Raw genomic sequence first — 13,480 nt, 5'->3', positions numbered from 1 at the left:
GAATGGGGAGAAAGTGTAACACAAACTCTTTTTGAATAGGAATCACTTTCTCCCTCACAGGGTCTCTGTTAGGACAGCAGGCCAAAGTTTGCATGTTTTACTTATTTATTTATTTATTTTTAATGAACCAGTGTCTCTATTGTAAAGGCTTCCTCACTAAGTGAGGAAAAAGAACTTCCTTCAATTCCACTTCCAGAATGGGAAAAACAGTTTTTAGGGGATTAATGTGAGTGTCTCCATTTTATAGATGAGAAAACTGAGGCATGGGCAGCTTTAAACACATTGAACACACCTATGTTTCAGACATGGTAGGTGTTTCTATTTATATATTTAAGGAGTTAGGTAGTAGTCATATGATTTTCCCTAGTTTGTGTACCTAGAAGAGAGAAGGGAGCAGGTCTTTGAATGTCTTATCTGGAAGTTTGGGCATATACATTGTTCTGACCATGTGATAAGGAATATATTTTCGAGGATGTAATCTCTGTTATACCCTTTTGAGTTTACCTCTCCAACCTGTACTAAAGTTTTTTCTTTCTAAAAAGCTCTATTGCATGGGCACAATGGCTCACACTTGTAATTTCACACTTGTAATCCCAGCTCTTTGGGAGGCAGAGGTGGGTGGATCACCTGAGGTCAGGAGTTCGAGACCAGCCTGGCCAACATGGCCAAACCCTATCTCTACTGAAAAAAAAAAAAAAAAAAAAGGCTCTATTTTATGGTAAAATAAATATTCCTTATTTATGAAGGCTATGTACATGTTATTCTCAACTGAGCCACTTAGTACACTGTGATTTTACTTTCTTTTTTGAACAACTTTAGTTTTTGTTGAACTTAATTTGCTAAAGTTTTCATTTGCTCAGTTTTTCTATGTACCTATCACATAGTAACCTTCCAACTCTGGTTACCTCTTTTCAGTATCTTCTAACACATTAGTAAGCTTATGTCTTATTGTTATTATTATTTTTAATAGAAGTATCCCCCCGGAGCTCTCCTTTCTCTTGTTTAAAATTTAAACTCGTTGTTCTCCAGACCTGCTATGCAGCTAGCATCCTGAGACAGCCCCTCATCGTCACCCTGGGTGTTCCTTTATTTTCTTTCCTGCACCGGATTCTCTGCTTTCCATCTTTTGCTTCCTCATTTTGGTCAAGCACATTCTCCAGGGCCTTTTTCAGGCATATTGGAGGTAAAATGGTAATTGTTTACATATCTGATAGTTTAGGAAATTTTTGTTTGGGCTTTTTAGGCAAACAAAAAGCCATTTTAAGGCATATTTATACCAGTTGGCTATATCTGGAGGTTTGAATATCTCCATGCATAGTGTTTACCGTTACCTGGCTACAGAGTGCTTAGTAAATATTTGTAAATATGAGAACCAATGTCTAAACAGTTCATTGATGGAAATCCAACTTGTTCCTCATTAACTCAGTTCCTTGAAAGTCAAACTCAGGACTTTGGTTCTTTGGCAACTAGTACTTTTTCAGAATTATCCTAGGTTAGAAGGTTTAATGAGGAAGTCTTTATAGGCACTGCAATTCCTTCTCCTGATAAGCCTCACTACACTTGCCACACCTTGCTCTGATCTCTTCTACATTCTATCTTAAGGGTGGGGAGAAGTAGGCACTGATTAATGTTGGCAATAATTAGTCAACATCTTATTAATAAGTGGTTAGTTCCTAAGTGTTCATTAAGTACCCACTCTGTTTCCAGCCTTATCCCAGGCAGTATAAGAGATAAAGAAGTAAGTAAAAGAATTTAGACCCTTCCTTGATAGAATTTACAATCTAGCCAGATATGTTAATAATTAAGGAGTTTATAAGTTCTATCCATTTTCCTCCTCCCTTTTCCTTTCCAGTTTACTCTGACTCTCCCATTTGCCTCCCTGACTGCTTTCCCTTCCCTGTCACCCATGATTCATCATCTCTTTGGGCTTGCTTAGCAGTGTGGCCCATTCTCAGTGTGGAGGGTAGAAAAGGTTTTGCAGATGAAGAATATTTTTGTCACTTGTTAAAATTGTGACCTTGGGGAAAATCATTCAAACTCTAGGACACTCAGTTTCTTTATCCTTAAAACTGAGATAATTATGCCCACCTTATATGTTTATTACAAGGATTAGTAATAATTTATCCAAGGTATATCAAATGTTGTGTGCATGGTGGATGTTTAATAATTTGAACTAGAGATACAACTGCTGCCAATGTTAAATGTCAGTTAGTAGAGAACTGCTCAAATTCCAGGAAATACTTTTGAAATGTTATTAGGGCAACAGGACATTTGTGTCTGGTCATAACATTTAAGTTGCTTGCATTCATACCAATATTTTTATTTAATTTAAATAGTTAATTTATTTAGAGTCAGGGTCTCACTCTGTTGTCTAGGCTGGAGTGCAGTGGCACAATCATTGCGTAGCCTCGACCTCCCCAGGTTTAGTTGATCCTTTCACCTCAGCCTCCCAAATAGCTGAGACTACAGGTGTGCACCACCACACCCAGCTAATTTTTAATTTTTACTTTGGTAAAGATGGAGTTTCATTATGTTTCCCAGGCTGATCTCGAACTCCTAGGCTCAAGCAATTCTCCCATCTCCACCTTCCAAAGTGTTGGGGTTACAGGTGTGAGCCACCATGCCCTGCAGCCCTATACCATTATATTTATTAACTAAAAATATTACTTATAGCCATTGCTACCTCCACCTCCCACTTCTTGCACCAAAAGGAGAAGAATTAAAAAATAGCAGGACTCTGCTCAGAAGAAATACCTATCAGTTCTCTCTTAGTAGCCCTGAAAGTAAGAATTTATTCATTGATTCAACAAATACTTAGGAGTCCAGTCCTCGAGGCTGAACATGAAAGAGAGCAGGACATGGAGGCATTTAAAGGTGCTTGGTATGGCAGAATTGGGAATAGAAAGTGATGAGCAATAAGGTTGAAGAGTTAGGCAGGGTCCTAAACATCTGGGGCTTTCTAGGTCATGTTCTGCCTTTGGACTGTATGATAGAAGCAAAATGGGAGAGAAGATTGAACTCTTCTGATTATTCTGGCTGCAAGTGGAAAAAGGATTTGAGGAGGCAAGATTTTGGACAACAGAAGCAGTTGGGGTGCTGCCACTGCAATCCAGGCAAGAGATACTAGTGTTGCCTTCTCCAAGGAGATGGATAAAATTGGAAGACCTTGAGAGCTAGTTAGGATACAGGAGGCACAAGTCCACAATCTCCAGGACTTGCTGAGATGGAATGTTTTGGGGTTTAGAAATCTTTTTGATATTCCTAGAAAGGCAATATGATGTATATAAAGTATATTATATCACAACCTCAGGGAGGGCTGGGCAGTAATCAAGACATCAATATTTGCACAGTAAAAGTCACATATTCACAATAAATTAGATCTATCAAGACTGTTAGTAATTGTCAATCACTTCAGAGAGGTTTTGCTGCCAAGCCAGCAGCTGGTTTTGGAATTGTGGGTAACTGTTGATGATTGTATAAGGCAAATGGAGTAAACAAAACAGTGACTTCAGGCTGCTACTTGGGTATTTTTTGGGAGAAAGCTAGCTGAATGATGGCACCATTCCGAGAGAGGGGGACAAAGCAGAAAATGCACGTTTGAAGCCATAAAGATGTGTTCAGTTTGGAGTTTGCACTAGCAGTATTTATGGGACATTTATGTAGATATCAAATAGCAGCATTTCAATAGCAAGGGAATGGTCGTCAGTGTCAAAAGCTGGAGACAGAACAAAAAAGATGAGTGCTTATGTGTTCCTTGGATTTAGCAACCAAAGAACTGTTGGTGCCCTTGGAAAGAATGGCAGTGGTGTGGCAGCAAAAAGAAACCCAAATGTAGTAACTTAGGGAGTACGCAAAAGGTAAGAAAATTGAGTAAATGTAGATATATCTTTTAAGTTTACCACATATTTATTTGTTTTGCTGGCCAAAATAAAATCCATCTTGCACGTCAATGAGCATAGAGATGCTAAATAGTTATAAAAAGTGTAAAAAGATAAATAAGCCATATTCCTTGGTTTTAAGAATCTGGTGCAGAAGATAAACCAAGAAAAAAGGTATCATGATTAAGTCTCTCAAAAGAAGTATTTACTGTTTTTTTTTTTTTTTTTTACGAACAAAGAGTACACATCTAAATTCCTATGGAATTTTTTGAAATACACCCAGGTTCTATATCCTTGAATATTTTGATTAATTAGGTCTCAGGTGGAGCCAGCCAGGGTTTTGCATATTAAGTAAATTCCAAGGTGATTATGATGAGATGAATTAGGACTAGGAATGTACATTTAGGAAATAGCCTTAAAGAGGTGAGAATTTAAGTTGTCAGAAAGAGTTAGAACTTGGAGATGAGACTGAGGAAAACTGAGAGCAGAACCTATATTTGTCCTATTTTACTTAGAAGGGCAGCTGAGAGGGGGAGAGGAAATAAATACAATAAATAAATAAATAAATAGGCTGTGGGAACTGCCCAGTGCCATGCAAATATAAAGGGGTGTTATGGAGAAGGGCTTTAAAAAATGCTGAACTATAGGAAGATTATTTAAAAAAAATAACCCTCGATGCATGGCAAGAAAGCTCCAAAATTGAGGTTTAGCACAGGAGGGTTCTTGGCTTCACCCAGGAAAGAATTCAAGGGTGAGCCGGTGGCCTAAAACAACTTTTATTGAAGCGTCAGTGCACAGCAGCAGCAGAGGTAGTGCTCCTTGTAGAGCAGGGCTACTCCATAGGCAGTGTGCCCAGAGCACAGGTCAGAGGCAGTTCTGCAGTCATATTTATACTCACTTTTACTTCTATACAAATTAAGGGATGGTTTATGCAGAAATTTCTAGGAAAAAGGTGGTAATTTTCAGGTTGTCAGGCCATTGCCATGGAAAGGGACAGTAATTTCTGGGTGTTGCCATGGCAATGGTAAACTCACATGGCACACCGATGGGCCTGTGTTATTGAGAGGTACTTCTGCCTGGGATACTGTTTTAGCTAGTACTCAATTTGGTCTTGTGTCTGAGCCCTGTCTCTGGAGTCAAGTCCCGTCTCCTACCTCACTTCCACTGTTTTAGTTTCTAATTACAAAAATGTTACAGAAAAGTACAATGAAGAAAACAAAAATCCTTTGTGGTCTCACATCCAATGATATCCACTGTTTATTTTTTAGTGGGTATCTTTCCTGTCTTTGGCAAACACTTTTAAGAACTTTGATGGAAAGAGTAGCCATTTATGGGAGTTGACATTAGTTTCAGGCCAAAAAGATACTTTGCAAAAAACTTTAGATTGGATTGATTGTTTTTGAATATTAACATGAAGAAAGATGACTTTGTAACATTTTTGGTATAGCTATAGCTACTCTGAAAAGGTTTCAAGGAAAGCATACACCAAGGGTTAGCACACTAGAGCCGTTGGGCTAAATCCAGCCCACTGCTTGTGTTCTAAGTAAAGTTGTACTGGAATACACAGCTACACCCATTTGTTTATGTAATGTCTATGGCTGTTTTCCTGCCACAACTTCAGATTTGAGTAATTGTGACAGTGATTATCTGGCTCTAAAAGCCTAAAATATTTATGATATGCCTCTTTACATAAAAAGTTTGCTTATGCCTTGTATAGGCTAATGTTTTCCAAATTATGTTCCATGACACACTGGTTTCCTGTGAAGTGTTAATAAACTTGCTTGAACAACAGCCTTGTATTCAGACACGTTTGGAAAATGCTGAATTAAAGTTAACCAGGGTTTCTTTCCAGTAGGACATCTGATAACATTTACCATGCTAATTGATAACCTACAAGAGCAGGGTATATTATATATAGCATGCTCCCAAATTATCTGGTCATAGAATTTTTTTTTTTTTTTCCCAGCAACATCAATTAATGTCATATAGTTTGGAAAATCTTAAGTTAATCTGTTTGGAAGGCTGTGCCAGGATCATAAAATGGCATAAACTTGAGGCTGTGGAGTTTTAGTTCTGGGAGGTCTGTGTAGAAAGCCTGCTTGGTTCCAGAGATCAGAAAACCATTATCTGCTGGTGAGCTATCTTTGTCTCCTGACCTCTGTGAAGGAAATTTTAGTGTGAAGTATAATTCCCAAGAGTTCTATTCAGAAATGGAGATAGGTGGTAGATTTATAAGGCTTCTAAGATGGTAACTGGAGTAAATGATATGTTCAGCTTTCTGAGACTGTTTCTGAAAATTTAGCTTTCTCAATGTTTTAGGGTAAAATTTTGGAGGTAGATATTTGGAGTATTGTTTTCAGAGCTACAATACGACTTTCATGGGCACCAGGCACTTTTCCCTTTGTGGGACTCCTTTTCCATAAAAAAAAAAAAAAAATAGTGACAGTTATATTTTATGATTATATTGGTATAAAGACAAATATAATCTAGGCTGAATATATCCATTTTTTCTTCTGATTTAAAGAGATATTAATATTAAAACCTTTCATAGCCCCTAAAAATATTGTAGGCCTTAGACACTGTTCCTACTGGGTGAGTCGGCCTTGAGAATTGTAAAGGCATAATCTATTTTCTGCAAGACCAAAACTTTCTTGAGAGTTATATACTTTGTACTCTCCTTCTACCTTACTTGCTTAAAATCAATTGTATATAGTATTGGTTCAGTAATGTCTGTTGAATGAATGAATACCTGATTAATTTCAAGATTCTCAAATACCTTATTCGAGTACAAACATGAATAGCTGCACTAAAAGACATTTAGTTTTCTTCCAAAGATCTAACCAAATTAATACAAATTATTGAAATAAGTCAAAATACCAGAATGGGATAGAAAGCACTCTTTATGTTAGGTCTCTTGCCAGTAAGTAGCAGTGAAGCCAGTCATTTCATAACTTTGGGCCTCAATTTCTAAATTAGTAAGAAAAATGTTAATTAAAATGATGGGGTTCTATACATACTTCTAATCAGAAGCCAGAGAAAATAGCTAAAATTTTTATAATTTTATAAGCTTGTGAAATACTTAACTGGTTTTCAAAACAGTCTCAGTGGTAAGTCTCCCAAGTTCATTTAAAAGTTAAACTCTCTCAAAAATGTTAATCATGGCAGATATGGTTACAGACTACATAATATGCTTTCAAAGGACAGTACATGGGCCCCTTCTAAGAGCAAAACAAATCAGAAAGTTCTTAAAATTCAATAAGAATCCTAATAAGCCACCTAACTCAATTTTCTTCCAACATAATCCTCTTCTTGGAGAATATTATTACCTGCTTTTTGTCATATCCTACTTGAAAGCTTTAATACCCTAACCACAGTGTTTTCTTTTACCAGGAATTTTGTCTAACCCAATGCACAATTAGTAGAAAAGACATGATGCAATTAATGTATCACATGGTCAGTGATATCCACATAAGACTGTATGAGTGTAAATATTTAAAAAATAACTTACAAAACAAATATGCAGGCTACTATCCATTTGCTATTAACTCAGGAATAAGAGCTACTATTTTACCTGGTACTACTTCCAATTGAATAAAAAAACCCCATCACCATAAAAAAGGTAGGTTGGGCCAGTCACTTTTAAATTATACAAATATCTATTGTTTTGTTTAATGGAATAATACACAACTCAGGAAAAGGCCAGGCAGCACATTTCTGAAATATAAAACTGGCTCAATATGCTATGATTTTCATCTCAAGAATGAATAGATGTGGAAAAACTGAAATTAGTTTGTCCACAAGTCTTTCTCCTTTCTTTGCAGTTTGTGATGTTCTTTCCTGGGAAGAGAAGAGTTGTGTAGGCTGACAATGCTGGTTCCCAGTACCCCCACCCCTCTCTGCCATTTCCCTCCATCTTGGATAAAAGGAGGAGGCAGATTTATCAGTAGAAACTGAATGTGGCTGTGGAGAGCATTTTACCATTTGTCCCTGAAGTGTCATTTCATAGAGGATTCTTCTCTGGCATGGAGATCTTATGTTTTGGATATTCCAGGAAAGTGTGAATTTCACATATTCTATTCCTCTGTCAGGCATGGGGTGTGGTTTTGGGTTGGGGTAGAATATCCACTTACTCCTGTCAGGTCTCTAAGCACCATAGTACGTTTTTGGGTGCTAACCAAGACCCAGCCATGAAAGATCTGGGGAAGATGTAGCATTCATCAGTGGGCCAGTACGTGTTCAGAAGAAATTTCTCATACATATGATTCTAAACTACACATTCTTAGAGAGGTTTGCCATCTCAATTTTCAGTGGACTTCATTGACTTAGTCCATTGCATGAAGGCTCAAGGTGATTTTGCTTTGAAACACTCAAAGAGAGCGTTATTGAAATACGTTCTTGATGTTGAAAATGACGCTGGGCAAGAATAGCTGTCCTAAATGGATCTTTGACCCCTTAATGTAATCAAGATTGCCAGGGACTTTTTTCCCCTCTTGAGCCAACAGTTTTGTCATGGAAAAAAATGAGTGAGAACAATTAAAATGTTTTCTAGATTAGATACTAGGTATTGGAATACAGAAGATGTCTGTTCTGGCAGACTGATTATTTTTCCAATACCAAGTACAGTACAAAGTTTCTGCTTTACAGTCCCGGTCTTCCCTGGTGCCAGGTTGCTTTGCCTGAAAACTCCCATCCCAGGAACCAGAAGCATCATTCAGTACAGCTACAGTATACAGGGCAAAGCTCCATTTCAAAGGTCAATGTATAATGAGATAGGAAGAATCAACTTCTAGAAGGGTATGAAGTCCATATTTGAATGGTCCTCAAACTTATATTCTGAAGGGAAACTTACTACTTTTGTTTCTTTTCCTGAATTTGGTCTTCCCAGAGGTTAAGGATCCTGGTGTCAAATTGGAACCCAGCCTACTTGACGTTGAAGTCTCCAGAATATAGTTTGGTTTCAGGGAATGTAGCCACCTTGTGGGGTATCTGGAAGAGGCTTCATTGATTGTGACTTTTACTGTGTGCCCAGTTCTGATAGTCTGGTGTATTTTCCGAAGAATGTTGAACGTAAGGCTAATCAGGGAGATTTTAATTTATTGGGCACTATAGACATGAAACTTTTTAAAAGCTGATGAAAAAATTTAAAACCTGGAAAAAATTATAGGCTACAAAATAAGAGAAATACACTGCAAAATGAAAGTTTCAGAAACAAAATTATAAAAATCCTTTTGCAGTTTAAAGAAAAATGTTATATTTAGGATGAGATTGGATATGTATGTATTAACATATTTGATATGATGTGGGATGGAACTCCAGAGCAGGAAAGGCTCAGCCTATGAACCTCTTACTATGGCCCTGCGGCTGGGCATATTGAGAGACAGCGATGGATACTTCTGGGTTTAAATAAACACTTTTTCTTTCCTGGATAAAAGTTTATTGTTTCTGGTTTGCCTCTTAACAAGAGATGCTAGTAATACCAGCTTCGATCTAAAAACTTCAATTTCCTATGACAGCAACTGAACAATGTCTTGAAATTCCGTCATTGTTAGACTGGGTGGGAAAATTCTAGCTGAACCTGCTTCTTTTATTAAGAGGATTGGCCTTTGTGACCTCAGAGAAGAATTTTGGCAGAACAGATACGCTGATTCTAGTCCTGGTAGCAATTGCTGGGCTCTCAGCAACTCTTCATGTGGGCTCTTCCCTTCTCCCTTTCAAAACTTGCAATTAACCCTGGGTAAGAGCCTTTTTTTAATTGAAATTCAGTTGAGGGACCCGTAATTTAACTGTACATCGGGAAACAAGAGAGACAGAAACTAGGAGTTTTGCCAGACACCTGGGAACAGCTTTATATTACCACGGAATCCTCAAGTTGGAAGGGGCTTTCAAAATCTTCCTGCTCAACCCCCACACTCCACAGATGAAGGCAGGCAGGAAGGCCGAGATGAGAAGCTACTTACACCAGGTCTTAGAGGTGATTTGTGATTTGTGGCAGAGAAAGGATTAGCATAAAGGCCCCTGACCTTTTCCTCTTACTGCATGCTGGCTGAGAGTGGAAGAAAAAATAAAGTCCACTTTGGTGTGGAAATGCTTTCTACTAAGATTAGAGGAGAGTGAATCATTGGAATTTTTTTTTTTTTTTTTTTAAACAAAGATTCAGAGCAAACTGCGTAGAGTATGCAAGATACAGGGAAACACTGAATCCTGGGGCTGACAGTTTACATGCTGGTTGTTTACCAAGTGTGTATAGACATGGAGCCTTTTGATTCTGCTTGTTGAATAATTATATTTGATCTTAAAATCTCGCCAGCTATACTGTGGTAGGTTGTGTGCCTTACAGTTGATGAAGTCTCCAGTTATTAGTGTGGGTGAAATCTTGTTGTATATAGAGAAGAGATGGTAAATTTTTTGCTCTGAAAATCTCCAAGGTGAAATCTATTCATATATACTAATTGCTAATAGGAATAATGATAGATTCTGCATTTTTCTCATTAAGTGTTGAATTGATTTGGATGGAGCAGTTCTGCAATTCCCTAAAATACGTCTTTGTGTTTCAGTAATGGAAAGCTCAGAAATTCTCTTTTTTTTTTTTTTTTGAGACGGAGTCTCACGCTGTTGCCCAGGCTGAAGTGCAGTGGCGCGATCTCGGCTCACTGCAAGCTCCGCCTCCCGGGTTCCCGCCATTCTCCTGCCTCAGCCTCCTGAGTAGCTGGGACTACAGGCGCCCGCCACTGCGCCCGGCTAATTTTTTGTATTTTTAGTAGAGACGGGGTTTCACTGTGGTCTCGATCTCCCGACCTTGTGATCCGCCCGCCTCGGCCTCCCAAAGTGCTGGGATTACAGGCTTGAGCCACCGCGCCCGGCCTGGAAAGCTCAGAAATTCTCTACAGAGATATCCTCTCACTTTTAAGCCCCACCTGCTATTTAGGCAAGGCAAATATTTCACTGGTGGAAGATGTAACTCCGGGCTAACAATCTGCTTTTCAGAAATGTTATTTCCAAGATATTGACAGAATGACTTCAAACTCCCGAGCAAAGCACAGGGAGATGGATTTCCTAAGAGGTGGAGTGTTTTCTTTAAAAAGCTCTGCAACAAGCCCAAGTTATCTTTTACAGTCTGGAAGATAGCAGTTTAACCAAGATAAAAAGCTGTAAATGGTTGTTAATCTACAACAGCCATTACTTTTGCACTGGGACATATTTTTCCACTGAGCCCAAGCCTGTTCCAGGTTGGATTTCTGATTTCTTTCCACTGAATGAAAGGACAGGGCTGTTTTTACCAATATAATGACACTTCCTTTTCAACAAACAACAGAGCGAAGGCCCTTGTTTTTGTACTCTTGTCTCTATGTAACTTTGCTTTTGTGCTGCAATGAATGGCACAGTTGTCCTCTTCTTTATGTTTTTAAAAATCATACTTTTGCTAAGTTGCTAGGAACTGTATACATTTTAGTTTACTTCATAAACAACTGAAATAATAAAATTCCCATTTTTCTGTTCTTGAGGGACAAAGGGCCCTTTTAAAAAGCACTTGCTGTCTGTCTTTCTGTGATTTTAATTTTAATTTCCTCATTCAAAAATGACAATAACAATATTACTTCAAAGTTTATTGGGAGGGGTAAATGAAATCATATGTGTCTGACAGAGTATATGTTAGTTGTCCCTTTTGTACAAATGAATGAAATGATTTACTCAATTGAAATCCATGTTGGCCGAACCTCAGCTCTGGATTATACAGTAATACTTAACTTTTTTTTTCTTTTTATAAGTCCATCTTGAAAATTTTACTGTGATTTATGAATATAAATCTACGCCCACTATTGAGCAGGTCTATATTTTCAGTCCTGTTCTATATACTATTTACAATGATCGTCAAACACACTTAAGCAATTCCTTTTTATTCCTCATGCAATGGGAAGTAAGCAAACATTCCATGAGGTTCATTTTATGAAGCAATAAAAGAAAGTTAGTCATCAAATAAAATAAAATGGTAAAATCAAGGGACTTACTTATTCAGACTGTTTACAATCTTTCAAGTAAAAATAAAAATGATTTTATAGAACACAGATACTGAAGTAATACAACCTTTAAGCTTCCACTTGCATCCCCAGATTGGACCCCACCTAGAAGAAATTTGGAATAGAGTGAATTGAATTTACTGGTTGACTCATAATCTGGGCAAGAGACTTTTAGTCTTTCCCTTCCTGTAGTTTGCTGATTTCCCTAGAACATTTACTGCCCTTCAGAACAAGCAGGCTTCTATGGTAACCAGTGAAGTAAATGGACCCCGTTGCCAGGAAAGGTACATGAAACAAAACCAAAACAAGGCAGACAGGAAGACAGGGGCTTCCCTAGTGGTTGAATTAAGAGTTGTCAGGGGAAACATAAAAATACAATTATGAAACAGCTCAGTGGGATGTGTTAATATTGATTGTGATAATGATAGTAGTAGTATATGGATTAATATGTGGTAAAAGCTGCATCCTTTTTCTTTCCTTTTAGTACATTGCCTTTGATTACATATGCACAGATTTCTATGACACTGTTCAATAACTAACATCTATTGAGAACCAACTATTTGCCAAAATTTTACATTTATTTTTAAAAACCATTATAGCCACCTTAAAATTGTGATACTAATTTTACAGATTCCTCCAAACTCAGTTTATCCGCCATCCCTGATAAGCCACTTAGGTCTGTCAGTCAAATGGCCCACTGGAATCCTGTGGAGCTCTTAGAACATTTGTAATTATGCAATTAATGATCATAATACTTAAAGTTTAATGTTCATGTTCTCTGCCAGCTCATAGACTGAGACAAGCACAATGCCTTGTTCACTGGCCCATCTCTAGAGCCTGGCATGGTAGCTGGCACACAGTGAAAGCTCAATAGACACCTTTGGCTGAGATATAAAAAGACCAAGTCTCAGGGAAGTGACTTTTGCTCAATTGTACACAACTATTGAAACCTCAGCCAGGGGCTTTTCACTAAACACTCTACCTGGGATGTTGTTTTGTCGTAAGAACTCAGAGTACATAGACATTCTATCCTCTTGGGTATTAATCACATTTCAATAATCTAAAAAAGAGAAAGAATATTTTCCCTCTACTTTGAAGATGCAAACAAAAGTTCAGTGTCTTGCCTAAAGTCACACATGCTCTATAATAATAAATGGGTTGATGATGATAACAATGGTAATGACTTACAAAAACATGGCAGGGCTGGACTCCTAGCTTCCAGCTGCACACTCTTTAGACAAAGATTTCCCAAACTTTTCCTTACCATATTTGGCTGATTTAAAAAATAGATACATAAACTTCTACCATAATTGTTTTTACATTTGTCAATGTTTATTTCTTTTTTTTCTTTTTTTGCCCTCTCTTTGAGGGCAACAACTTTATTTTTTCTCTATTTTCCCCTGTTGGATTCCTTCACTTACATATGCCAATTCAGTAAATGTGTGCTAAAGGAATCCTGTTGCTAATGTCCTTATGATTGCATGTGCTGGTTAGTATCTTTCTTCTTTTACTTGTATCAGTGCAGGTTATACTGCGATAACAACTCTAAAATTTCAGGTTATTTCTCATTCATGGTGTCAGGGAGAG

At 37.7% G+C, this 13,480-nt stretch overlaps 1 long non-coding RNA gene across 3 annotated transcripts in view; it reads right to left on the bottom strand.

The window, feature by feature from the left end:
- Positions 1-13,480, bottom strand: part of LOC105483751 (uncharacterized) — a 68,627-nt gene that overhangs the window by 51,126 nt on the left and 4,021 nt on the right. For 2 of the 3 annotated variants that reach the window (XR_988548.3, XR_988549.3), the window contains exon 3: positions 11,758-11,998. This is a non-coding gene — a long non-coding RNA (uncharacterized lncRNA). Of the gene's footprint in view, positions 1-11,757; positions 11,999-13,480 lie in introns of those variants that run through there. The other variant, XR_011608986.1, reaches the window with a different exon arrangement.

This window comes from Macaca nemestrina, chromosome 10 (assembly GCF_043159975.1).
Source record: "Macaca nemestrina isolate mMacNem1 chromosome 10, mMacNem.hap1, whole genome shotgun sequence".
In the NCBI taxonomy this organism is placed as follows: Eukaryota; Metazoa; Chordata; class Mammalia; order Primates; family Cercopithecidae; genus Macaca; species Macaca nemestrina.
This window is presented reverse-complemented; position numbering and strand designations above follow the sequence as displayed.